At 42.1% G+C, this 27,607-nt stretch overlaps 1 protein-coding gene and 1 pseudogene across 8 annotated transcripts in view; both read right to left on the reverse strand.

Annotated features, from left to right (window-relative positions):
• The window catches only part of LOC138165296 (FGGY carbohydrate kinase domain-containing protein-like), a 545,803-nt gene that overhangs the window by 324,819 nt on the left and 193,377 nt on the right, over positions 1-27,607 (reverse strand). Inside the window, exon 1 of one of the 8 annotated variants that reach the window (XM_069093472.1) lies at positions 14,323-14,431. The exons of the other annotated variants lie outside the window; for them this stretch is intronic. The gene's annotated coding sequence lies outside the window, so the exon portion shown is untranslated. Of the gene's footprint in view, positions 1-14,322; positions 14,432-27,607 lie in introns of those variants that run through there. 8 annotated transcript variants of the gene reach the window in all.
• On the reverse strand, positions 18,151-20,879 carry LOC138165174 (mitogen-activated protein kinase 6-like; annotated as a pseudogene).

Raw genomic sequence — 27,607 nt, forward strand, 5'->3', positions numbered from 1 at the left:
AATATCACCTCCTACAGGAAGCTTTCCCCAATCCCTCTTCATTCTAGTGCCTTTTTCTCTATTCATTTTCTCCTATTTATCAGATAGATAGATAGGCAGAGAGAGAGAGACAAAGACAGAGAGACAGAGAGAAAGAGAGAGAGAGAGAGAGACAGAGAGAGAGAGAGAGAGAGAGAGAGAGAGAGAAAGAGATTGTTTTGGACATTTTTTTGCTTGTTTTCTCCTCTAATAGATTACAAGCTCTTTGAAGGCTGGGACTGTCTTTTGCTTCTTTGTGCATCTCCAGCACTGACCATAATGCCTGGCACATCTTAATAAATGCTTGTTAATGGATTGATCTTGGCTGGACTAGCTGAAGTCTGAGGTTTATTCTCACTCTGACATTCTATGAATGTAGTCTCCTCACTCCCTGTTCAATGAAAGAGTTTTGGGGTTTTGTTAATATTTTCACCTTTTTCTGTTCAAGTCTTTCCTCTCCCACTTTGCATATTGGAGAGCAGCATACGCGACTCCTTCCTCCTGCCCTGTCTATTACTGTAGCATGTGACTCATCAGAAAGTGCGCTGGATTTGGAGCCAGACAGCATGAATTTATCTTTCCCTCTGTTCCTTGCCACCTATAGGACCATGGCCCAGTTATGTAACCTCTGAGAGCTCCAATTCCATAAGAGAGGTGTTGGGCTGACTGAAGTTCTTCCATATCTAAACCTAAACGTAATGGAGAAATGTTCACTGTAATAAATAATAATACAATACAACATAGTTAATGTTATCTTGTGCTTTTCTAAGTCAATGTGTGGCCAGTAGGGATCTATTTCTATTGGGTATGACCCCATTGTTAAAGACCCTTATCATACCCATTCCAATCTCCATTCTCAAAAGACATCTTTCACATCAAAAGATTAACGTAGATGTCTAGAACCATCACCTGGGAGCCAGGAACCAAGTCAAGTCAAGCCAGACAGCATTGATTAAGCACTTACTACATACTAGATGTGTTGAGTGTGGTGGAATACAAAGAGAGGCAAAAATGATCTAATGGGGGTCGGGGAGATAATATGTAATGACCTCGTACAAACGAGTACAATTCTTAAAGGTCCCCCCTCACAGACGGAAAAAAAGAAGTAGAAAATAAGCCCCTCGAGGACAGGGATGGTTTGAATTTTTTCCCTGAAACACATAAGAGGAACTTAATGTGTATTGAGTTGAGTTTATCTGCTACCTTTTATGTGTCAGAATGTTATCTTTCCTAAAATTTTTGTAAGCCCTCAATTCTATGGAATGAGTATGTGGCGGGGTGAGCACCTGAAATGACTGTTTATCAGTCTCCCATGCAAATAAAATGAATATTTCATCACTTTTACTCATCACATTCACTCCATCTGTATACAATATTCTAGAAAAAAAAGAATAAGACAAATTCTCCCAATAAGCTTCTCTCTCCAAGTAACTTCCACACTCAACATAGAGCTTGTGTGAAACCCCAGGGTCCTCTTCTTGGCTCAGGCTGAATCCATGTGGAAAGACTGGGTTTGACACACAGTTTTACAAGTTCTCCTGCCAACCCTATAAATCAGCTCCAATTCCCCTGAAACACTACTCCCTTGGAACTCAGTCTCTGACCTAGAAGGTAGAGCAAAGCCAGACTTAATTACAGGCCTGTAATAAAACTCTGGACTGGACTTATTTCACCAGGTTCCTCTCCCTAAGTTTCATCTTGCACCAAGTTTAGGAAAGAGCCAAACACATTTATGTTTTTAACAGTATATTCTGGAAAGTCCCAAACCTAGAATATTCAACCCTGTCATATACGTCATCAATCTAGAGCTAGAAGTATCATCAGACATCATTGTGTCTAACTCCCCTATTTTACAGATGAAGACACTGAGGCCAACACAGGTTAAATTACTTGCTCAGGGTCACACAGGTAGAATTATAGGAGACTGAACAATCAAAAAGACACTCAGAGGCCATGTGGTCAGCCCTCCATCAAATGATGGAATGGAGGCCCAGAAATGAAAAGTGATTTGCCCAACGTCATACAAGTAAGACTAAAAAAGTGCAGATTTTGGACTAGTATGGTGGATTAAGAGTTAGACCTGGAATCAGGAAGACTTGAGTTCAAATGTGGCCTCAGACCCTTTTAGCTGAGTGATTCTGAGAAAGTCATTTAAACTCTGTCTACCTTAGTTTCCTCATATGTAAAATAGGGATCATAAAGTACCTATCCTCCTCAATTGTGGTGAGAGTGAAAGGCAAAGTGTTCTGCAAATCTTAAAGTGCTATAGAAATGCTACCTAATAGATCAGAGGTCCCCTCCCTCCCCTCCCCCACTTTATAAGTGGGAAAACCAAGGTTTAGAAAAGTGAATTAACTTGTCCAAACATAGGGGTTTGTCAGAGGCAAAGGCTGACCTCGACTCTGAGCCAGCATTCTTTCTACTGTACCACAACAATTTTTCTCAACTCTAGGTTCTTACACATAACATCTGGAGGGTTAGTTAAATATTGTCTTTCATATTTGCCATTTAATGGGTTAGGATGGCATTGTACTAAATTAATCAAGGCTCAGAACATGGAAGAGACTCGGACATAGAATCCATGGGCATCCAAGGCAGTTTGTTCTGATTATCCACACAGTAAACACCAACTGAGTCAAGACTGTCTACTTGGATAGGAACATATACAGAAAACTGATATGGCTGCTGACTTACTGCATATATTTCAGAAGGACTCTGAGGATGGTGAATGAATGGGCTCATAATGGAAAAGGCAGAGGGGAGCAGGCCAGATTACCTTGGGGATGTCCTATAGTGGACCCTAGCTTCCCTTGAACAGAGGCTCAGATACTGTATTTGATACCAACATTCTAGAGTTAATCCTGTAGAGTAGCAAGACATGGAACACACAGGCTTTACATTGAAAGGGAATTTCCCATAGAGGGTAACATAGTGATGGCAAGCAGGCTGTACCCTGTGACAAATGGTGAATCTGGAAGAATAAAATACTAAAATGTCCTCAGGGAGCAAATGCTCAAATGCCTTCGGTGGGTTTTGCCAGCCCTCTGGCCCCTGGCCCCTGACTCTCCGGCTTCTACTCTTCATTCCCATTCATTGACTTTGGCCTCCATGTTGTTCTGCACAGAATTCACTCTGTCCTTCAATTGGGCACATTTCTCTGGCTGTTCCCCCCTTCCCAGGATTCTCTCCAGTCTCATCTCTGCGTCCTGGCTTCCTCTGCTAAAGCCCCATCTAGTAGCCATCAATGTTAATGCCTTCACAGTGTGATTAATCTCCAATCTGTCCTGTCTATACCTTATTTGTGCTTAGCCATGTGTGTGCTGTCTCCTCCATTTGAATGTGAACTCTTTGAAGGCAATGATTGTCTTCTACCTTTCTTGGTATCTGAGGGCTTAGCACAATACCTGACACAGGATAGCTGCTTAAAATACCTGGACAGGTACCATACTTGAAAAAAACTTGAACAAGTGGCACATAATTCCAGAGGACTTATACTGATATGATTAAACCTACCACTCTCCTCTAATAGAAAACCGATGGGCTTGGAGTGTGGACTGAGGCTTTTTTTTTGGGGGGGGGGCATAGCTAATAAAAGAGCCTGCTTTGCTTGACTACATTTTTATAATGAGTTGTGTTTTTCTTGTTTCCTCAGTGGGGTGGTGGGAGGAAGTGAAGATGATAGGGAACATTTGGAACTGAAAACAAAATTAGAATTAAATGCACTCCCCACCCCCCACGAAGTGCTTATTGACCTGAAAGAGTGGGGAATGACAGGGTGATGACCAGAGAGCTTCATTGTAGTCTCATGATGTTAAGAGAAAGAGAGGAGGCTCCCAACACATTGGGCAGGCTCCCTGAGGGGGACACAGTGACAGACACGGATAAGAATGACACAGGATGCATAGCCTTGGTGCGGCTGTGGTCCATACCCTCAGATCTCAGACCCTTTGGAGGACTTCACTGCTCTTCCCCTGAAGGCTTTAAGTCATGGAATTAAAGTTATGGCTTTCTGAAAGGCCAGGGGAGCAGCCACCACATGTTACCAGTGGAGAATTCCATGGGAAAAGCAGAATAAAGGATGTCACCTGAGGGACACATGAGCAGAAAGGGCATTGGGGCAATGAAACAGCAGAAATGAGGGAAGATGGTGGGAAAGCCTGTGCTCCCATGGACTGGGCAGCAGGTGATGTGGAGAGAGCTAGAGGCGAGCACCCAGCCCAAGGGGTAGATTCCCTTTAGCAGACACAGAGGAGCTCATGGACGGGATGAGGAGGCATAGATAGCCTGGCAGGCTGTATTAATTCTCATTCTTTCCCTGAATCAGAAAGCCATGGAAGGTACGGAACTCCTTAGATATCAAGCAATCCAAACACTTCATTTTTACAGATGAGAAACTGAGTTCCAGAAACATTAAGTGACTTGGCTTTTGGCAAATGAATTTGTGGAAAACTCAAGTCTCAACTCAGTTCTTTTCTCTACATAACAAAAAGGAAATCTTGGGAGAAGTGTGACGGCATGTCTTACCCACAGGCATTTAACAAATGCGTGTTGATTGATTGATTGATAGAGAGGCCAGTGGAAGAGAGGTAGTGCCATTTTGCTCCTCTCCTCATTTACCATATTAGGCCGGGTGAACTGAATTAATAAAGAAATGGGGTGTGTGGGAGAAGGAACATTGGAATCAGCTGGAGAAAGATGAATTCCCTTGGAGGTGGCTTCTGGGGTGTCCATGGGCTGGGCATATATATATAGCCCCAGTATTTCTGGTAATGTGTGGTTGACTTCCACCTTTAGGGTTCAATGCCTATTGTTGGCAGTTAAAAGACTATTGAGATCCTCTCCTCGCCCCTCCAAATAATTCATAGCCAAGATGACTTGCTAACTGATAACTTTGGAAGCCCAGGGGAACTGTGAAGAAATGGAAGACAACAGATTCAATTTTCTATTTTGTATATAGCTTCGAGGAACTTATGAAAGCTTGGGCTCCATGAAGACAGTGACTAAGGCTTGTCTAAACTTTGGATCCCTCCTGTGCCTGTGGCAATGCTGTGGACAGGGTGAGCACTTTGTATAAGAATGGCTGACATGGGAAAGAAGGAGGGCACTGATTTGCAGGGGAGAGATAGAGGCAATAGTGAGGAGGGTAGATATTCACAGGGAAAGATTTTGGCTTAAGAACTGACCCAAAGGGGCTTAGGGAGCCTTGGGAGATGTGTATATGTGCATATACAAATGTGTATACACACATATGTATGTTTATACTAACATAATTCTTACTGATAAGAGGCAGAGGAGGAAAGCAGAAAAGGTCTTCCCTGTATTAGTAGACAGACTTTTCCCACCTGGGAATTCCCCTAAGAATGAAATAATAGATCTATCCAGTTCTTATCTTCTGTCTCTCACATAAAAAACAAAAACAAAATACCTCCCCCTGCCATCCTTTTTTTCACAAACACTTATGGTTCATAACAAAAATCAATACTCATCAATACATCATTATCAATACTTGATAATGTTTGGTAAAGGGGAAAGAAAAAAATGTCAGCGAGAGACTGCCAGTGAATAATTTCCATTATCTAAAATTTAAACCCTCGATGTTTCCTAGATTTAAAGCTGGGAGGGACCTATAAGGTCATTTAATGGAATCTCCTCATTTTATTTTATTTTCCTATTTTTTAAAAAGTAATGCCTTTTATTGTTATTGTTTTTATCAGTCATTTGAAAAAAAATCACTCCTTTCCCCTTACCTCCAACCAAGTGTGCCTTTCCTTATTACAAACAGTGAAACAAATCCCACCAACACCGAGGCAACTTCTGGCATGTGTAGCCTTCCACAGATAATGCTGCCCATGTATTCAAGGAAAGGGGCACATTTCTTCCTTTCTTCTCTGGGGCCAAGACTAAGTATATCAAATTCACAGTGTGCTCACAAGCTCATTTTCTAGGGAAGAAACTCAAGGCCCCCAAAGGGAAGGGGACTTGCACAAGGTCACTGTGGTAGCAAGTTATTAAGCCAGAATTAGAACTCGGTCCCTCTGACTCCAAATTCCAAACTCTAGAATGTGCCATGTTTGATGGAAACATCAGATGCCACCATAGTCTGGGCAGGGGGCTTAGTCTTCCCAACCCTCAGCTTCTTCACCTATAAAATGAGGCTAACAATAGGGCTTCCCTCCCAGCATTCCTGGGTCATATGAGCCTGGCTTACTAGGTTTTAAGTCAAATAAGATAATGTATGTAAAGTACTAATGAAAATCTTAGTGCAAAATAAACATAAATTGCTATTCTTAACATCATTCCTAGACTGATGAGGAACAAAGATGGTGATCAAGACCATCAATGAATCACTAGAAGGGACCGTTCAATCCAACCCTTTTATTTTACAGATGAGGAAAATGAGGCCCAAAAAACCAAAGTTTCTTATTGAAAATTATCCAAGTTGTAAGCAACTGAGCAAAGGTGGGATTCCAAGCCCCATCATTGGAGCCCTGCATTCCAAGTCCCACCGTCGGAGCCCTGGGTTCCAAATCCAGACCTCTTTATTTCAACACCTTTCTTTTCTATTAAAGTAAATTCTCTAAGTCTCTGGTTTTTCATCTGCAAAAATGAAGGTGCTGGGACAGATGACCTGCCAATTCTCTGGCAGTTCCAGCATCCTGGGATTCTGAAGAGATTATCTCAGTGCGAGCATGGAGACCCAAATCTAACAGCTAACTTACCCTATCCTTGGAAACATCACCCAAAGGACTCATTGACAAATCCAAGCGAGAGGCTGTGAAACAGATGCTGAAATTCCAGATGTGCATTTGGAAGAGGAGAGGATTCTGGATTCTAGCTTAGCCTTTCTATCCTTCCCTGTCCCCAGTACCAGCAGCCATCCAAAGGAAATGCAGATGAGGAAACCAAAGTGGACACCCTTAGCATAAGGGAGTATGGAATAATTCACATGCAATTAGGCACAGAAAGCAGAGTTGGGCATATTTTTTTTCCCCAATTAGATGAGAAATTCCTCGAGAGCAAGTCCTGGGCTCTACCTGTCAGAACAGAACTGCATCACCTTTCATTTGAGCTATTACAGTGGTCTCCTAACTCACCTTCCTGCTTCTTCCAGCCTCTCCCAGCACCAATTCATTTGCCACTCAGCTACCAAAATGATTTCCCAAAAGCCTAGCTCCCAAAACTACAAGCTCCCAAAACTTCAATGGCTCCCTATTGCCGCTGGAATTTGGCCTTAAAAACCACTCTTAGAAGAAATGATATAAAAGAAAATAAACAAAACCAGGGGAAAAAAATATAGGTATATCCTGAGATTGTGTGATTATGTGACTCATTAAGGCCTTCACTAACAAAAAAAAATTGGAAAAAAACCTTATGGGATCTTTTCAATTTTAGTTAGGTGGGGTCAGGGTGATGAGTAAAAACTTGCTATATTAATATGTGAAGGCTTAACTGAGCTAAATAATTGAAAAATGGAAATATGTATAGAATGGTTTTATATATATATGTATATACATATATACATGCACACATATATACATACATACATTTGTGTCTAATGGTAGCTCTTTCTAGTGAGGGAAGGGAGAAAGAAAAGAAAAAAAGAAGCTTACATGGTAACTTTCTTATATATCTAAAAGGAACAGCAAGTTTTACATAATAGATTTGCAGTTTCATGGCAATCTTTTTTATTATACTGTGATTATTCTTGTTTTATCCCATGCATTAAAGATAGATAAAAATTAAAAAAAAGAAATGCCTATGCCATGGATCCTGCTTCTCAGCTCAGAGCTAGCTCTTTCACATAAGCAAGTCTCATAATGGACACACTCCCAATAGTCATGGACCAATTGTGTTTCAGACACAAGATTGAAAGATTTCCCATTTCCCATCACCCCCACCAGCAGTGACAGATGCACAAGATCCCTTCAGAACTTATAAAACACTCCCCATACTTTGTCTCACAACCCTGTGAAATAAATGCCTCTATTTCAGATCTTTTCATTCCCATTTTACAGATAAAGACTCGGAAAGGATCAATGATTTCCTGTGGTAACACAGGTACTGAGTGTGAGCAATATTAGAATTTGAACCTTACTCCAACCCAGGACTCTATCAACTACCCCAACCAATGTGTGTTTTTGGTTGTTTTTTTTTTTTTTGACTGCTCACTCAAACACACACTCGCTCTGCCTATGAAATAATAAATGGGTGTTCAGTGTGCAGCAGCCCTTTCCTGGGTTAGGAAGGCTTTGGCAAAGGAGCTGAAGGGCCAGGGACTTATCTTTCAAACTTTATCCTCAGGGGTTTGTGTTTCAGCCACTGATCACAAGTCCCCAAGACGAAAGACCACAAGCACTGAACAGAATGCGAGTCTCCTGCAGGACTCAGCTCAGAAAAGGACATTTTTGGTCATGCCTGCAAGTCTGTGGTGTGGTCCTGGGCCAGGTAGCTGATTCCTGTCGTTGGCTTATAACGGCCTGCTCAGCGAGCCTTCCTCATGTTCTCTGCACACACTTGGTGGACCAGCATGCACAGCCCATGAGATCATCCCCACGTTCAATTTGGTGTGCTGAGCACTTGATCTGCACAAAGAAAGCCTGGAAATGAAATTCTCTTGTACTGGCAGATCTTTGCAACCTGAAATGGCTCCATTCATAGTGGGGATAACATTTCACATGAAGATACATTAATTTACCCAGTTCCCTTCAAAGCATAGCTCAGGGGCCACCTTCTAATCAAAGATTCTTAACCTGAGCTTTGTGAAATTATTTTCTTTTACTATTTTGATATAAATGTATATATGTACATATTCACATATATACATACACGCATATATGTGTATCTGTACATGCACACACATACATATATAATTGGTTTTCTTGAATTTATGTACTTTATTTGTTGCATTTGAAAACATAATTCCAAGAAGACATTCATAAGTTTCATCGGACTGGTCACTCAGGGGTCCCAGAATAAAAAAACAGGTTAAGAACTCCTATGCAGGAGGCATTTTCAAGTCTCCCTAGTTCCTCCACATAGAAACTGATCTTAATATTTTTTTTTGTGGTTCAGTCATTTCAGTCATGTCTGACTCTTCATGATCCCATTTGGGGTTTTCTTGGCAGAGATACTAGAGTGGTTGGCCATTTCCTGTTTCAGCTCATTCTACAGATGAAGAAACTGAGAAATAGGGTTAAGTGACTTGCCCAGAGTCACACAGTCAGTGCGTGTCTGAGGCCAGATTTAATTTAAGAAAAGTGAGTCTCCCTAATGCCAGGCCTGTCACTGCATCCACTGCACCGCCAAGTTGATTTTGTTTTGTGTTGTTCCCCTCTTGGAGTTGGGGCCTATGATTTCACTGATGTAGGGACCTGAAAAATGAGAAAATTTCTCTACAAACACAGGGCAGAGTCTCTTCTATTAACACTGTCCTTGAGAGTTGTCTAGGTCCTCAAGAGATCAAGAAATTTGCTCCCATCTAGTATCTGATGGGGGCAGTGCTTGGACTCAGGTTTTCCTGCTCTGAGCCTACCTCTCTCATTTATGCTGGATGCTTCTTTCATGTTTATCTATTAGTATTATATGCCGCAGCATATAATTATTTCCCCAGTAGAATTTATTCATTCAACAAGCCTTTGTCCAACATCTTCTGCTACCATGTACTGTTCTAGAAGGTGCAGAAACCACAGCAAAAGTGAAGTAGCCCCTTCCCTCTGAGAGCTTCCAGTCTAATGAGGCCATGCAACTTTCCATCCCACTCAGGAAGCTGGCATTAAGCACCTACTCTTTGCCAGGTACCATCCTGAGCACGGGGAACACAAATCAAATAAACCAAATGGCACTGTCTTGCTCTCAGTGACTTTTGGGAAATTCAATATAATAGGTATGGAATTATATGCAAACACACACACACATATTGTGTGATTTTGGGAAAGTCGCTTAACCTTTATATGTCTCAGTTTCCTCATCTGCAAAATGGGGGTAATAGTAGCACTCACCTCCCAAGGATCCAATGAGATCACATCCGTCCAAGCCTTAGCACAGTGCTTGGCACATAGTAAATACAAATAAACGCTGTCTGCTGTTGTTAGCTATATACCCACAGAATAACCTCTGGGGGAGACCGAGCCTGGGATAGTGGGGAGAGAGCTGTCCAAGACTGGCATGCTTTCCATGTGCCACTTAGCGAGGCCTTCAACCTTAGCTGTTGCCTCAAGGAGACATTCCAAGTTCTAAACTGCAGCGACGGTACTGATTTGCACTGGTTGCAGTAGTCCCTCCCTGGGAGTTCCCTCTAGAGAGGAAATCTGCAGTCCAGTTAAGACACGGATCATAACATTCTGAAGGGCTGGGTCTAGCGAGGGAAGACGAGGGCTAGGTTTCCTGAAGGAGGAGGTGTTTGTGTTGAACTTGGAAATAAGCTAAGGCTTCTATGACCTGGGTGTGAGGATTTCAGGGGGAGGATCCTGCTGGGATGGAATGCCAGGTTCCTGAATCCTTGACTCACTTTGTCTTCCTATTCCTGGCACTAGCACAGCGTCAGGCACATAATAGGACTTTCTGGTTAAACTGAGTTCTGGAATTCATTCTGGGCAGTATAGACGGTCCTCAACAGCAGTAATTAGGGTTATAGATTTAGAGACTGAAAGTACCTTAGAGATCATTTGACCCAACTCCCTCCTTTTTCAAAAGAAGACACAGAAGTCCAAAGAGAAGAAAGTGACTTGTCCAAGGTCACAGGATTTGAATTGAATTGATTTTTCAAGGCCCCATTTTTCCATCCTAGGTAAGGTTCTCCTAGGATGATATTGGAGTCCTAGCCCTTCTCATGAAGTCTCTCCAAAGGCAGAATGGGGGGGGGGGACAAAAACAAAACTTTCATCACCTTTCCAAATTATGAGCCTTAGGAAGGCAGTTTGGTTAGCCTCCTAACATAAACTCAAGTACCTCAAGACTGATATTTTTTCTACATCATAAATTGCTCTAGAAAGAACTTTAATTCAGGTCCTGGGCTTCAGTTTATGTCTAGTACAGACAAGGATTATTTATTTATTATTTTTATTTATTTATTTTATATCTTTATTTATTTTTTATTTTTTTAATTAATAATCTGTTATGTGCCAAGCACTGTGCTTTAGCACTGAGGATACAAAAAAAGGGGAAAAATCGTCCTTGCTTTCAAAAATCTTACAGTCTTATGGGGACATCTGCAAATTCTGATACCTGTAGAAGGCATTCACCTTACCTGTGATCTACAACCCCAGACAGAAGAAAAACAAGCCCCCCAGGGGTTATGGCTTCCCAGCCCCAAAAGGCAGGGTGGTTTGTGCAAAAATCTACCACGGGGAAAATTCAGATGTGGTACCTCATGTACCTATCTCTGCCCCAACCTCCACCTCAATTAGATTTTATTTAAAATAGAACGGGGTGTAAGCACCAACAAAAATCCACCCCCGCCTCGAGTTACATATGGCAAAAAGAAGTCATGTAATTATTTTCCCCATCCTCACGGTAGGTACTGTGCGTGTTGATTCAAGACTCTTCCTGAGCTGGGACCAGATAATCAGCCACACACACGTGCATGACTTCAGCCCAACCTGACATAGCAGTTCTTAGCACCCCGAGAGTCAATTAGCTATGACAGGACTCATTCCCCCCTTCCCCACCCCCTGACCCCCCAAAAGGCCTGGGAAAGAGAGACAGGAGAAACCTGATGTTTTGACTCCCACGAAGCCAGGAGGAAAGAAAGTCTGGCTTCTTGTCTTTTAGCCATGTAACAGTATCGTGCTGTTATGAAGATGATGAGCCCCAATCCCTACAGGGTGTTGGGTGAAAAGAATCAAAGGCAGGGCAGAGAATTGTAAGAGTATCTGCACCTGTTGCCAGATCTCTCAAGCAGATTAGATTTAAACCAGAGGGGCCCAGGGCCTCCCCCTGACGATTCCAACTATTGGCAACGTGCTTGCTGTAACTTGAAAAGTTAAAAAAAAAATCAAGCTCTGCCAACAGCTGTAATTTCAACCCAGAAACTGAAAGTCTCTGATTTCCAAATACTTAACATTTGAGGGTTGTTTCTTTTTTTCCTCCAAGCTCCTTTTCAACATCAACCCCCACCCGGATTTTACAGTTTTAAGCAAAAGATAATTGGCCTCACCAGATGGGTGCTAACTGGACAGAGTGAAAAATCAAGAATGAAAAAGCAGCTTGGCATCATTTGGGGGCTCTGTGCAACTCCCAGAATCCCCCCTCCCCTTTGAAAATTCTAAAGTCCAAAAAGCCATAGTAAAGAAAACACAAAACTACTGGAATTAACTTCAGCAGACAAAACAGGAGCTGTTTTCATAAAGCAACCTCCACATACGTGTATATGTCTGCTGCATGTGTATAGATACATATTTATTTATTTTCAGGCTTCCTAAATCTTTCGTATACAGTGCAGTAATAAATGTCATGTTCTTGTGTTTTCAATTCTTCTTAAAAGGGTGGGATGGTGGTTAGGAAGGAACTATGGACTGTGTCACAACAAAGCAAGTCATGGCCTGAGACTAGCCAGCTTTACCAAGTTTAAAGATCACTTCCACCCCAAACGCCTCCTCCCCCAATCAAAAAATGAATAAATACATTTTGTTGTTGTTCAGTCGTGTCTGACTCTTTGGCACCACATTTGGGGTTTTGGATGATGGAGCTCATTTTACAGATGAGGAAACTGAGGCAAACAACTAGTAAACACAGCTAGTAAGTGTCTGGGGGCAAATTTGAACTCCACTGTAACACCCCGTAACTAAATAGATAATGAACAAATGAAGGGAAAAATAAGGAATCCTAAACATAGTACTGAGTCTTCTTCCTCCCTTACTATAATAAATAAAATTTTATCAATTTGAGGGGGGAAGATCCACTGAAACCCTGCCTTTCTTTTCTTTACTCTTATTTCAGTTGAGATAGAGACTGGGTGTTAGAGTGGATGGAGGTGACTTTAGATGGCTCCTAGCTATGTGTCCCTGGCCAAGTCACCACCTCTCTGTCCTCATCTGGAACATGGGAGATGTGGGCTTGCGTTACAGAACCTAAAGTCCTATTTTGTTCTCAGAAGCCCTTTCCAATCAGATCAGATGATACAATCTATGTGACCTTGGCCATCACTTAACATCCTTGGGCTCTCCTTCTTCATAGGGAAATGCTACAGCTGCTTTTGAGATGCATTCATTTAATTCAAGCTCACAGACGTTTATGGGGCAGCATCAGGCAGTTGGGAAGAGCTCAGGACTTGGACACAGAGTTCCAGGTTCAAATCCAATCTAGGTCAGTTGTGGAATGGGGGACGGGGTGAGAAGAGGAGCTGAGTTTTTTGTTTGTCTAAAGCAGGGGCAAGACAAGATGGCCCCTGAGGTGCCTCCAGCTCGACCTCTATAATCATAGGAAATTCTATTCCTTCCCTAAATCTTCCCTCCTTGATCTTCCCAATCCAAAATATGTTTCTGACTTTCAACCTCACTTAGTACTTTGTATCTCTCTTGTGCACAAATTTTGTCACATCTTCTGAGCATCCTCTCCCTCCCCATTGCTCTTTCCCTACTTGTAAGCTTAGAATGGAAGGAAATCTGTCTTCATGGAGACATAGCCCTAGAGCAGGAGGGAAATTAGAGCAGGAGGGAAATCAGAGGCCACTGCTAGAGCTGGAAGCAGGAAGCCTGGACTAGATGGGCGGGAAGCTTGGACTAGATGGGCTGGAAGGGCTTCCAATTATGATCATGGGATGCCGGAAGAGAGCTGTCCCCTAGGAACTCACCTTCTTTGGACTCTGCTCTATTTAGACAGGTTGCTTCTCTTAGGAGCTGGCTCCTAAAGCAAGCCTGACAACCCTCTCCTCTGCTACAAGGTGAGGACGATGGGAAGCTGAAATTGGTGAGTGTATATTTCAAAGGACTTCCCTTTGATTTAAGATGTGGGGACAGGGAAAAGTTCCCAGCCAAAAGCAGAGAGGAGGAGGTGGAGGGAGGGAGGGGGAGAGAGAGAAAGAAGGTTAAGGGAACTTGGAGTAAGTGAAACTTAAGATTCCCTGAAAGCTGCATTTTTGGCTGTCAGACCACCTTCTTCCCCTAAGATGCCTTCTAGAATTTCCACCAGCTCCTTTTCCAACTTGTCATGAATGAAGCCAAGGCATCTAGAGAGAGATCCCCAAACAGATCAGCAAGGGTACCACATGAGGACATCTGTTGCTGCCTGCAATGGAGAGCCTGGGTATGTGTTGGTCACCACACTGGATTTTGTTGGGATGAAGAAGTTTGGCATAGAACTCCTCACCTGCTGCCATGTCCAGACAAGAAGGCGTCCACTGCCTCAACTTTGACCTTGAAAAGCTCAATCTGTCCTGGAGCTAGAGCTCCCAGCTGCCAGCGTGGTCAGGTCAGTGTGCTTCTCTGCTGAATCAGATCCTCAAATGAGCCTTATGTATGGTCTCCATCAAGAACTCTGGGCAGGGAACCACCCTAATCAGGTGGCACCATCTGTTCCAAGTTATTGACACCCCTAGATTACACAAGGCACCCGGGGTGTGTAGAGGTGGGGTGGGGTGTGGGTTACCCTTCACATAGCTTTGCAAATATCTTTCCCAAGAATCACCAAGTCCACAAAAACCACACTGCTTTCTGGCCCATAGGAGCTGTCCACTCATTGGGCAACAAAGATAATAACTCATCAAGAAAGACCCTGTTGGGGCTTGACCATGTTGCAGCAAGCACCCCAGTGTCCCCAGGGTGCCTGCTCACACAGGTTCTTGGATCTGCTTTGTTAAAGGAAAGCAACTCAAAATGGGTTAACAAGCTTACTTTAATCAGTCAGACATATATCGTTTACCTTGTTCAGGAGAAAAGGTCAGCACCCTGAACCTCAAAGTATACAGGCATAATTATCAAGACAGAAACATCAAGTAGACAGATTTCCAAACTGTCCAACCATTACATCCATACCCAGTCAACATCTGGGTTTCCACATTCTGGGTTTTTCAAAGCCGGGGGACTCTCAACAACGGCTTCCCAGAATTCAGATCAAATCACAGAATACTTCTGAAAGTGAGTCCCAAAACAAAGCTACACATCAGGGCTTATATAGCCTTCTCCTGGCTCAGAGAATGTAACAACCTTATTGACTCACTGGCCAATCAAGAAGTATCTACTGAAAAACAAGCCTCCCTCCCCAGGCTTCAGGTGCATTTTAGCCTAGGGGCAGGGAAGATCTTCCAAATTTGCATTCCCATTACAGACCACCACCATATCTCCTCTTTCTTAGACAGGTGCTCCAATTAATCCAGCTGAAACCCAAGATGCTGGAAATTTGAAGCCATTTATTTGGCAAACCAAAGATATCTTTAAAAATTGGAGCTGTTCATAGTTCTAATATACTACAAAAATTCACAAAGTGCTTTCCTCGCCCCAACCAGAATCAGGATCACTGAATTCCAGAGCTGGAAGGGTTATCAGCAGCTGTCTATACCTGCCCTAAACATGAAATGGAATCACACTCTAACAAAGGCCATAAGCAATCATCCAACTCCATAGGAAGACCTCCATTGGTGTCTGATGTTGCAATGCAAGAGACCCTGGCTACCAGGAATCACAGTGCCACAGTACTCTGCCCAGGTCAGACACATTGAGAGTATGGTGCATAGTTCTGAGCACCATGGTACTTGGAAGGGGATGAGTAAGCCAGAGAAGTTTCAAGAGAGGACAAGCAAAGTGACAAAAGGAGCTGGGCATGGTCAGCTTAGAGAGGAGAGAAGCCTTAGAGCGGTCAGCATAGGGTCTTTTGAAGTGTCAAGTGTTTGAAGGACTGTCACGGGGAAGAGGGATTCTGCTTCTTCTCTTTGACCCCAGTGGGTACAACAAGGAGCAGTGGGGCAGGATGTAAGGAAAAGCATAGAGGCTTTATACGAGGAAAACGTTCCTATCTGTGAGAGCCATACCAAAGTGCGATGGGATGCCATGAGACATTGTTGGTCCAGCTTCCTTGAAGGTCTTCAAAAAGAGAAAGGAGGATCTCTGATCAGAGATATTACAGTGAGGATTCCTTTGGTCAGTGGGTTGGACTAGATGGTCTCTAAGGCCCCTTCCATCTCTAAGAAAGCCCTTCCGTCTTTTGGACAGACTTACTTGTTAGGAAGTTTGTCCTTAAGTAAAGAAATCTGTTGGCAACAACCACCCTGAGCCTGCTCCCTGGAGCTCACCAAAGAAGGCCGATCCAACAGCCCTTCAGATAGTAAAGTGCTTCTTTCCTTCCTACTCCCCTCCCCTATTCTTATCTCAGCTAAAGAAACCCACTACCTTTCATCAATTATTGTAAGACATTCACTGTAAGTTCCTTCACCATCCAAGCTGTCTTCCTGTAGACGCTGTGGCATTTGCCAGTGTGTCTTCTCCTAAAATGTGACATCCAGGGGAATGCCAGGAGCTCTCATCTCCACTCCACTAGAGAGGAACACGAGGCTCAGAAGGACCTTGGCTTGCTCGTGACCACATGCCTCATAAGGGACAATAGCTCTAGTCATTTCTTTGTATACCTTACCACAATAGCATCTTCTCTCCTACTCTGTTTCCAGGGTCTCCAGTCTGAGGAGAAATGAGAATTTCACCCACCACCATCTAAGGTTCCCTTCTTTCCTTGTCTTCCTTCAACTCCCCACATCTGTGCACCCTCAGAACTTACCCAGGAGAGCCTGAAAGACCTGCCCCCACTAGAGACCGCCCTCTTTGCTTGATGTCTACTATAGCTTAGATGAGAGGGGAGTCCACAACTGCCCTCTCTGATGACAGGAGAGACCACAAGGCCAGATCATTTCCCTGCTGCTCCCAAGATCTTCCTAACCTTGCTTCTGGAACTTGCAGTCCTCCAGCACTGTCATTAGACATATACATGGAACACAAAGACCTTGGCCGTTACCTTCCACCCTAATGTAACACCCCTGGGATTTCTTGACCTTTCCATCTACTGTGAAGCAGAGCTTTTTTTTATTCATATTTTCTTTTTTTATATTTAACCTAATTTTATCCATGCTTGATTTGGGATGGGGAATAGACTGTTCAGTAAAAATATACAGTGAAAATAAAATCTGTCTTACCATATGCAACTTTTAACCTACAATAATGATGTACCTTCATTACATCCATGCACACAAGTCTAACATTACAACTAGAAAAATAAACACAATTTAGACTTCTAGTAGAAGTTTATAATAAATTAATTCCTAATTTTTTACAGATAGATCAAATATCTCCAAAATATGAATTCTTATATATAGTGAATGCTTTATTTAAAATGAACATTTCAGTAAATCGAGTATGTGGACAGCCTCAGAAAAAACTGACATTGTAATATTCAGCTAGGTAGGCAAGCAACCATAGTGTCAAATAGAAAAACTTTATTTGCAAATAAATTTCAAAAAATGAAATTAACTTTCCATAATTAAATACAGAAAATACACTGATTTGCTAAAATAAATATGTGGTGTATTAACACTTCATTAGAAAGAATGCTTACCAGAACACTTATAAACAGTGAATGATTCTTACTAAGAAGTTACTATAATGATGACTAAACAGAAGTGCACATAGTGAAGCATTATGGGGGACATGTTTTGTCACGTGCTTCTGTTCCCTTACAGTAGATAACACTTGTCTACCAAATCTGACTTTCATTGTTAGTTGCTGCTGGCATCATATGTTTTAAGAAATGTGTATAGTATAAAAAACTTGAAATACTCATGAATGAAAATGTTTTAGGAAAAAATAGACATTTTCACTCAATATGTACAGTCTCACTGTGTAAATTTCAAGGCAAGATTTTTAAAACAGATAACCATTTTACAGAGAGAATGCTTCTATTTGGTCTGGTGCATTTCTTTTCTTTCCTCCTGCATTGCATTATTTTGCTGTGTTCTTTAATTTTTTGTGCAAACAACATGCCATTTTGAAATTAAAACTATTTCACATATAGAAAGTAATTCTGGATTTTAAAAACCAAGAGCTAATGACATCCACACTAAAATGACAATGTCTGATTTAAGCAAAAGTGACATACTAGTAATAAAAAAGACAAAACACATTTCATGAATACAAAAATAATTGTCTGCTGAGTGTTTTAGTTCAGATGTTTCAGAATGTTGCTCTATGTTTTATGGGGAACCTAGGGGGAGGATTTCATAGCAGAAGGTGCTAATGTGGCTTGTCTTGATTTAAGTGGTGAATCAACTGGACTATGAACCTATTGGATGCCTATAGACTCAAGATATTTTTTAAAGAAGAAGTCCCCACTATATTAAGAAAACCCTATAGACTTCCTCTTGCTCCAAACTTGCCATTCTCTACTGACTGAGTTCCCAACATTTCAGTATCTTTCTTCCTGCTAAAGAACTTGTCCAAGTAACTGGCATTAGAGTTTTCCTTCTCATTTTGTCCATCCTTTCTTACTTCACCACAAAACTTATCTATGAGAAAACATTCCTCCCCATGTCTTACAAACTGGCTATCCCAAGAAGACTGGTACAAAGTTTCTAACTGAACCAAATTTGCTGTTACTTTTTTTTTTCTGTTTTTCCCAGCTTTCTGACTTCATTATGAAACTTATCAATTCTAGTTGGGACACTGAGCTATTCAAGTAATTTAATCTATCAAGAACATCAAATAAACTCATGTTGTGAACAAAGTTGAATAGCTTCCTCAACAAAGGAATCAAAGTTAAATCCTCAATTTTTCTCCTTTTGGTTTTCAACCAATTGCTGTGATGTTTCTTCTAGAGCTATTTTGAATTTTAACCAATACATTCCTTTCACATTTTGACTTTCCTTTCTTATCAGATTTTTCTTTGCTTTGTTCTTTCCAAGAAAGATCTAGAATAACTTTGGGTTCATAGTAACGTTTAAATTCTCTCTCTCTCCAAACTAAGTTATGTAGTTAAGATGATTTGTAGTTACAAGTGTGGCTGCATTCTATATCACCATACTTATTTTCATGATGATCTGGATCCTACCAATTAGGCGCAGCAGAGAAATGAGTATGAAAGGCAGGATCCTTCAGATACTTTCCACAATCTCCATCCAAGTATTTTTGAGGATCTACTTGTACTTCTTCATCAGTGACATCAGAAAGAGCCTTTGGGTCATGTTGAATTTCTTTAGTATCAACATTATTGTGTATAGGTGAGTCATAGTCTGAAAACTGACTCATGGTACTTCTCCCAATTATAAATGGAACTATGAGTTTCATCCATGAGCAAAAGATCATTAATTTCATCTTCAATGTGAAAAGGATGGCTTGAAATTGGTTCAGGCATTGGAAAAGAATAAATGCTCATATAAAGATGGGACAGAGCTTCTGCTATCAATCAATGGTACTAAATGTCAAAATTTGCTCCAGGAAGCTGCTATGGGAATGGGAATCTAAGATCTTCCCTGCCCCCTCGGTCCTTTGATAGGCTTAAGTGACTGAGAACCTTCCTTGATTTGAAAATATACTCTGCCACCTAATAGGCTGAATGTGGTCACCTGGAGCCTGAGGCAGGAGGTGTGTTTTGCCAGAATGCCCACACCTTGTTGCTTTGTGATTGGGAAGTGGGTTAGGAGAGTTGTGATGGTCTCTGACCAAGGAGAAGGCTACATATGATATATATATATATATATATGTATATACATACATATATACATATGCATACATACACACACACACACACATATAAAACCTGATGAGAGGTTTTGCTTTGGAGCTCACTTTGAGAAGAGTTGTGTGATTTGACCAGATGAGACTCTGGGCAGCCATTGAGCCCCCCGGCTTTGAAAACTCAGATGTTTGTGCTTCCCTCTCTGGTAACTGACTAGGTATGGATGTAATGGTCAGACAGCTGGAAGCCTGTCTCCTGAACTATTTCTCTGTCTGCTTGTAACTTTTGCTCGTAACTTGTTTGTATTCTCTGAAGTTCAGGGTGCTGACCTTTTCCCCCTGAACTAGGTAAATGATATATGCTGATTAAAGCAAGATTGCTAACCTATTTTGAGTTACTTTCCTTTAGAAAAGCAGATATAAGAACCTTTGTGGGCAGCCACCCTGGGTATGCTAGGGTGCTTGATGCTATAGAAGCCCAGTGTTTCACAATTAATTCCTAAGAGCAGCTGAATTAAGAGTTTTGTGGTGTAGTCATATCATTTTTTATGTAAAGTGGGATTACACTGAGAAGCTCCTGATGATCTTTGTCATGCACAACAGAAATAGATTCTAAAATCAGCTGCATGCGTTCAAGTTCATGTGCACCTGCAAATAGGGTTTTCCCATGGAATCCATGATCTGAGCAAGATCAAAGTCACCTATCTTCAGCACCAATTCTTTGTTATTAATGAAAAGATTGGCTGATTTGAGATCTCCATACAGTGCATTTGCAGAATGAATATAGTTGGGCTCACGTAGCAACTTATACATGAAAAGCCTGGCACACTCCTCCAGTAAAGGGCCCTGCTCTAGCAGACTAGCCAAGTCTGTCTCCATGTACTTCAGAATAATGTAAACACTGTTCAGATCTGTCAGAGAGCCCACATCATCTGTTAACTGGCTTCCACTGGGACTAAGAATTTCAAATACCTTCACAATGTTATCATGGTCAGATCTTCTAATAATTTTTATTTTGCATAAAGCATGTTTAACACTCTAGGGATGTGTAAAAACAATTTTCTTGACAGCCACTCTTTTGTCATAGTCATTTTTGACAGCAGGGAAAAAAAAAACTCTGCCATTGCCACTTCAACCCAATGGCTTTAATTCCATATATTGAGAGCCCAGATCAAAACCATGAAAGTTCATGAGACTTTCAAACTTTTCTGCCATTTTGAAACACAATATTATTTTTCCTTTCAAACTGATGAACTTATAGAAACAAATAAAGGGAAGTGGGTTCAAAAAGAAAGATCTTTTAAAAAGGGAGAAAAATAAGTCTGCTTCCACTGCAAGATGGTTTCTTGACACTCATCACATGTGCCAAGCAGGCCTGCTGAGTTCCCTTTAAATTTACAGCTTGCAAGCTCTAACTCATACTGAGAATGAGAAAGATTGCAGTATCCATAGCTCAAGATAAGGGTCAGCAACTCTGCAGATATTTAAAGAAAACTGAAACGACACACTCTGCGCTTAGCTTTACTGCTCAAAATGAGCTAACATTCAACCAAACAGTGATTAAATATGCACACAGTAGGCTTCTCTGAACATTCTCCTCACAGCACAGATCCAGTTAGTGTTGGATGGTCCTGAACAGCATCCTTTCTAGGGTTCTAGGAAGCACTATGGCAGTTCTGTTTCTTTTCCTTCTCTGTTTTCTGTTTATTTGACCAGGAAGCGCTGGCAGCTGTTGGCGTACCAAAGGTATCTTTTGTTAGTGATCACATACCTCCCGCTCACCACAATCTCAATGGAAGCTCTCATCCATCTAACTCTCACAACGGGACTTCTTGGGCTCATTGGGGCAGTACAGGGCCTGAAGACAGCTCCTAAGTTCACCTTCTATCTCCAGTGGTGTTAGTGGTGGGGAGCTACGTCTGCAAGGCTCGGTAGGGAGCTACGTCTCCAAGGCTCAGTAGGGAGCTACGTCTCCAAGGCTCAGTAGGGAGCTATGTTTCCAAGGTTCTGGCTTTGCCATAGTCTCCTCGACATAATCCTCACCTAAGAGAGAGTTTACTCATATTTTTCCCAGACTAGATTATAAGCTTCCTGAGACCAGGGATTGTCTCAATTTTTCTATTTTTATCTCTAGTACTTGGCACAGTGCTTAGTCCATAGGAATTACTTAATAAATGGTTTTTTATTTTTTCATTCAATCTGGGACAGTGAATGAATTGAAAGTTTGGCTTAGAAGGGGCTTTTTTTCTAAGCAATTGGGGTTAAGTAACTTGCTCAAGGTTACACGGCAAGTTATTTCTGGGTGCGGTGCTAAGTATCAGAGCCCGGATTCGATCCCAGGTCATCCCGACTCTGAGGCCAGTGCTCTTACTCACCGAGGCACCTGGCTGCCCCTAGAAGGGACTTTTAATCTGGGGTCTATGGACTCTTATAAAAATACTAACTATTCCTACAAAATAGGTTTCTATGGTAATCCTGTATATGTTGATTTTTATTTTATACATTTATGAACATGGTTCTGTGAAGGGTACTGTAATTATACTAGGTTGCCACAGATATACATGACCCCCAAAGAGGTTTAAAAAATCTTTCTCTAAAATTCAATGTTTATGAAAACCAAAGAGGAAGGAAAGGGAGCCCGGACATTTTGTTTTTCTCAATTAAAGTGATCTCCCAGCTTCCTCAAATCCAATTTGCCCTTGAGTATCATACATTGAACACTATATTTGGAGTTCAGTGACCTGATTTCAAATACTGGCTTGCTATGGGGAGTGTGTTACTCCACTGAGAAAACACTCAGTGGAGAGTCAGATTGCCTGAATTCAAATCCAGTCTCTGACCAGGTGCAATTTGTTTAAAAGGGCCTCAGTTTCCTTCTATGTAAAATGAAAAATGAGGTTGCACTAGGTGTCCAGTCTTATGGAGAACTCTTCCTTGGGAAATGGCAAAGTCCTATACTATCAACTCCAGGTCAGTGTCCAAAGGACAATGTGGTCCTCTGCTCTGGAGCTGAAGAGAACTTCAAAGACAGCAACAGTAATGACGAGAATAATAATAACATTTATGTGGCACTTTAAGGTTTGGAAAATGTTTTGCATATGTTTTCTCATTCGATCCTCATGACGACACTGTGAGGGACATGCTCTTTCTCCCCTATTTTACAGATGACAGTGAGGCAAAGTGACTTTGTCAATGCAAACATACTTCCTTTTACAGATGATGGAACTAAGGTCTTGAGAGGATCAGAGATTTCCCCAAGCTTGTGCAGGTATTGATGGTCTAGGAAGAAGTCACAGGGTACTCTATTTGAAACCCTGCTTCCCTTCTGCATGGAGATCACTTTGCCTCTCTGACCCCTCGTTTCCTCCTCTATTAAAAGGTAGGGTGGATTAGATCCTAAGATCAACTGTTTCAAGTTGGAAGGAACCCAATGGGTGACTAAGCCCAACCCTTCACTTTCCTGGACATGCCGTATGTCACATGGCTAGCGTCAGAGACAACCAACATCTCCTTATTTATTGAGAAGTGAAGTGCTCATTCCGCTAGGCTACCCTGCCTCATGGCATGATTTACAAAAAAAAAAAAAATGTTCTTTCTCTGCAAGTCAGACAAATAGATGCAAGATTAGGGGGAAAATGAACCTTCATAAAGGAGAAAGGATTCTGCGTGCGAAATAAGTTTGGAGAAATGGAGGATTCAGCATAAACCCAGGCTTACAGAGCTCACAGTTTGGCTTTTGATGTTATCATTTATTTACTTCTGGTGAAGACAAGATTCCCCAGTTTTAAGAAAAGGGCCTATGAAACCTTGTTAAACAAATGTTTCACTAACTTGTGGAACAACAAAGTCAATTTTTAAAAAGTGCTCGATTAGTTCAGGGTAAAGCAAATCAGAAACATGTGCATTTCACTGCCCCGAAACAACAGATGGCCCAAGTTTGAGGAAGAGGAAAGTATATCTGAACTTGGGGGCAATATGCTTTCAAATGAGTTTGGGACCCCCAAGGAGCCCATCACATTGCTAGGATTGCCCGTCTCTTCTCATGTCTCCTTAAGGAAAATCTGAAAAAAATTTGAAAGGTCTTTCTGGACTTCAAAGAACTTTTGTAAAAAAAGATTCTGGTGAGTTCAGGGCAGAGGAATCAGAAACATACGGAACACATTTCCCATCATGGCCAAGGGTGTACAAGACGGGAGTACAAGCAGTTAGCAAAAACCACTTGGGGATGTCCTGAAGTTGACACATTGGAAGAGGAATTTGACATGGTCAGTGAACTCCAAATGCCCTAAATTCAGCCAATCCCTTCTGTTCAAATGTACTGGACATGAAAAGAAAGTGATGTTTCCTCATTCCTCTTATTATACCTTAGAAGAACAATGTCAAAGGTTGGTTTGATAAGAAGCCATGGTGCTCCCTCCTAACCTCTGTTACCTATTTTTTTTTTTGGCAAATTTAATTGAACTAATCTTAAGAACAAACCCAAATACATAAAGACATGAGCTATTTAAACTCACACATACAAAACTCTGGGATGCAAATACTTTTAAAAATTATGCTTATTTAAAATATCATTCTTTGAATTTTAAGTAGCTATCAGTTCCAGAAAATTCCATGGTACTCTTCTGTCTCTTGAAAAAAAAGACAAACTTAGCCTGGCCTGTATTAATCAATTCCACCTACTTTCCCAAACTTATTTCAAATAATTTCCACTTACACACTCTAAGCTCAAGTCAAATTGAACCACTTATTCTATTCCTTGGTCTCTTCCTGAGTTGCTTGCCTGCCTGCCCTTAAACTGAATCCCTGCCCATCCCTTAAATGCTCTGTTCAAGTCTTGGTCAATGTGCTGCTGCCTGGAAGAGGTCTTCCTTCATCCCACTGGATATGTGATCTGTCCCTCTTTACACCGTTTACTATGCTTTATTGGACTTCTCCAGGGCTTTTAATCACAGGGTTCTAGAGAAAGATGTGAGACGAAACTCAGATGCCATTGAGTCCCACCCCTTACCCCATTTTACAGATGAGGAAACTGAGGCTCAGAAGAGTTCAATGATTTGCTCCAAGTTAATGACTGAAGGGAGAAGTGAAGCTAGATCAAAGGGTCATAGTCAGGACTATGGATCTACAGAAGAAAGGTCTACCAGAGATCAAGGAATCCAAGCTCCTTATTTAACAAATAAGGAAACTGAGCTCCAAAGAGAAGTGACTTGGCCAAGATGACTTGGACAGTAATTGCCGTTCCCAATCCTCTGTCATTTCAGATGAACCATACTGCCTTGCACAAGCTATTGAATTCTTCTTGTGGCCAGCTGAGGGCACAGTAGATCTTAAATCTGTGCCACAGTTCATTCCAACAAGCCTTCCTTGACTTCCCACCCAGTCATTTCACTAGAGCTAGGGCTACAAAGACAAATCTTGGCATTGTCCCCAGGCAGCTAAAATTCTATTAGAGCAAAACCATATATACACAGATACATATATGCTACCTATGCCAAGCAGGTCTGTGATTTCCTTGGCTTAGGGAGCTTCTGTGAGGAGTCTTCCTCTACTGATGGAAATCAGTCTTCACTTTGTCACTCATGGTCCCAGAAAAGACCCTGGAATATTGAGGTAAGGTGACTTGCCCTGGGTCCCACAGCCTAGCAGTCTGTTAAGACTTGAACACGGCTCTATAACACTGGAATAATGACGGCACCAGCTAGGTCTCCTGTTTGTCTTCTCTCTCTTGCAGAAAGAGGAGAAACGCCATTCCCCGGTCTTTGGGGTGCACCAAGTAATTGCCATCCTATCCAGCCAGGTCTCCTGCTTGATCTCCTTCCCCAGAGGAAGGGGAGTAACATAATTTCTTCGGCTGCTGAAACTTGTCCCCTTGCCTGAGTTGCTTACGGTCCCAAGAAGTCTGTACTCTAAGGACAAACTCTTAAGGACAACGAAAACCCATCTGAACTCATTCCTCAGTGATTAATAAACACTCGCCTGGTCCCAGTAATTCTGAATATCGTCTGTCATCATTCAAGCCCCATTCTTCATCTCACACTGCTGAGTCCCTTATTCCCATTACCCTCAACTCCCTGGCCCCTCAAAGCATCCCACTCTAAAGCTTCCCACTCCTCTCCCTGTGCTCCCTGAAATGCCAGTTCCATAAGGGGGCGGGGGGGGATTGGCCTTCATAGTAAGCCGTTCCTTTCCCACTCCTTCTGTGCCCTGGCCCTGATGATCCAGCCTTTGTGGCCCACCTCCCTAGCACCCCTTGTACTTCCTCTCATTCCCCAGACTCCCTGGCCCCTCAAAGCATCCCACTCTAAAGCTTCCCACTCCTCTCCCTGTGCTCCCTGAAATGCCTGTTCCATAAGGGGGAGGGGGGGATTGGCCTTCATAGTAAGCCGTTCCTTTCCCACTCCTTCCGTGCCCTGGCCCTGATGATCCAGCCTCTCTGGCCGATCTCCCTAGCACCCCCTGTACTTCCTCTCATTCCCCAGACTCCCTGGTCATACTGCTCGCTCCCTATAGTCACTGCTTGACTCTCTACCACCTCTCAGTAACCCCTCCTCCTTTGAAAAAGGAAGAAAGGAATGAAACAAGCATTTATTAAGCACCTACTACACCTACTCAGGCAGCTACGTGGTTAGAGGAGCAGGCCTGGAATCAGGCAAACTTATCCCCCTGAGTTCAAATATGGCCTCAGACACTTATTAGCTGTGTGACCCTGGGCAAGTCATTTAGCCCTGTTTGCCTCAGTTTCCTTATCTATCAAATAAGCTGTAGAAGGAAATGGCAAGCTATTCCAGTGTCTTTGACAAGAAAACACCCAAAATGGGGTCACAAAGAGTTGAACAGAAGCGAAATGACCAAACACCACTACCTACTATGTGTCTACCATGTTACGCTACTGTGCTATCCACTACAGCACTGATAAGTGCTGAGAGCTTTATAAGGATCGTTTCATTTAATCCTCACAACTGTGGGATGTAGGTGCTATTATTATCTTTGCTTTATATAAGATTTATAGCTGAGGAAACTGAGGCAGGCAGCGATTTGTCCATGGTCACACAACTAGTAAGTATCTGAGACTGGATTTAAACTTGCTTTTAAGGGAAGCAGGGGCTACTATCAGCCAGAGATGAAGGAGGCCACTACAGATGTGGGGTTTAGCCTATGGAAAAGTTGAGGGAGGGAGGGAAAGAAGGAGATGTAATATCACATCTCCAAATAACGAATAAGCCAGTTCAGATAGAGTGGAGGATTTGAGATGGAATATTGTGAAATCATTCTTTAAAGTCAAATTGGAACAAGACTGTGAAAAGCTTTTATTGTCAAGTACTGGGAGTTTGCATGTGATCTCAAAGGCAATAGGGAGCCCCCGGGGGTATCTGAGCAAGAGAGTGGCATGGCCAGATCTGCACTTTAAGAATAGCTATTAAAGTCTTAAAGTAATGGGGATGGAATTGACGAGGAAGAACTAGAGATGAAGCCTAGCTTTGTTCTTCAGAAATATCAGCCCAAGGTAGATATTGCCAATGGTCAAAAGAAATGAGTCACTGTGGACTTGGCTTTACTTCAGTGGCAACTTTCTAGTCCTTGGATTCCTGAGAATCAGGTTTCCAAAGGAGAAACCCAATTAATCAAATACTCAGCAGCCCACTCTGCCTTTTACTATATAGCCCTTGTCACTCCCTCTGTGCAATGTTCTATGAAAACATGCTGGTTACTGACAGGCTAGGATTATGCTCCCTAAAATATAATTTGCATTTGCAATTTTCTGTCCCCACAGGTATAATTAATCTTGGCCCCTGGCAGTCACTCCCCAGCAAACCTCTACCTCATTCTACACACTACCTCACTTCACATATTGGAGTTCACTGGGATTGCTTTTTCCCCTCTCATCGGGCTGGTCTGGAAAGAAAGAAAGAAAGAAAGAAAGAAAGAAAGAAAGAAAGAAAGAA

The sequence above is a fragment of the Petaurus breviceps genome, unplaced genomic scaffold (genome assembly GCF_028583685.1).
Source record: "Petaurus breviceps papuanus isolate PSGF00001 unplaced genomic scaffold, PetGlider_PUasm1.0 208, whole genome shotgun sequence".
NCBI classification, from domain to species: domain Eukaryota; kingdom Metazoa; phylum Chordata; class Mammalia; order Diprotodontia; family Petauridae; genus Petaurus; species Petaurus breviceps.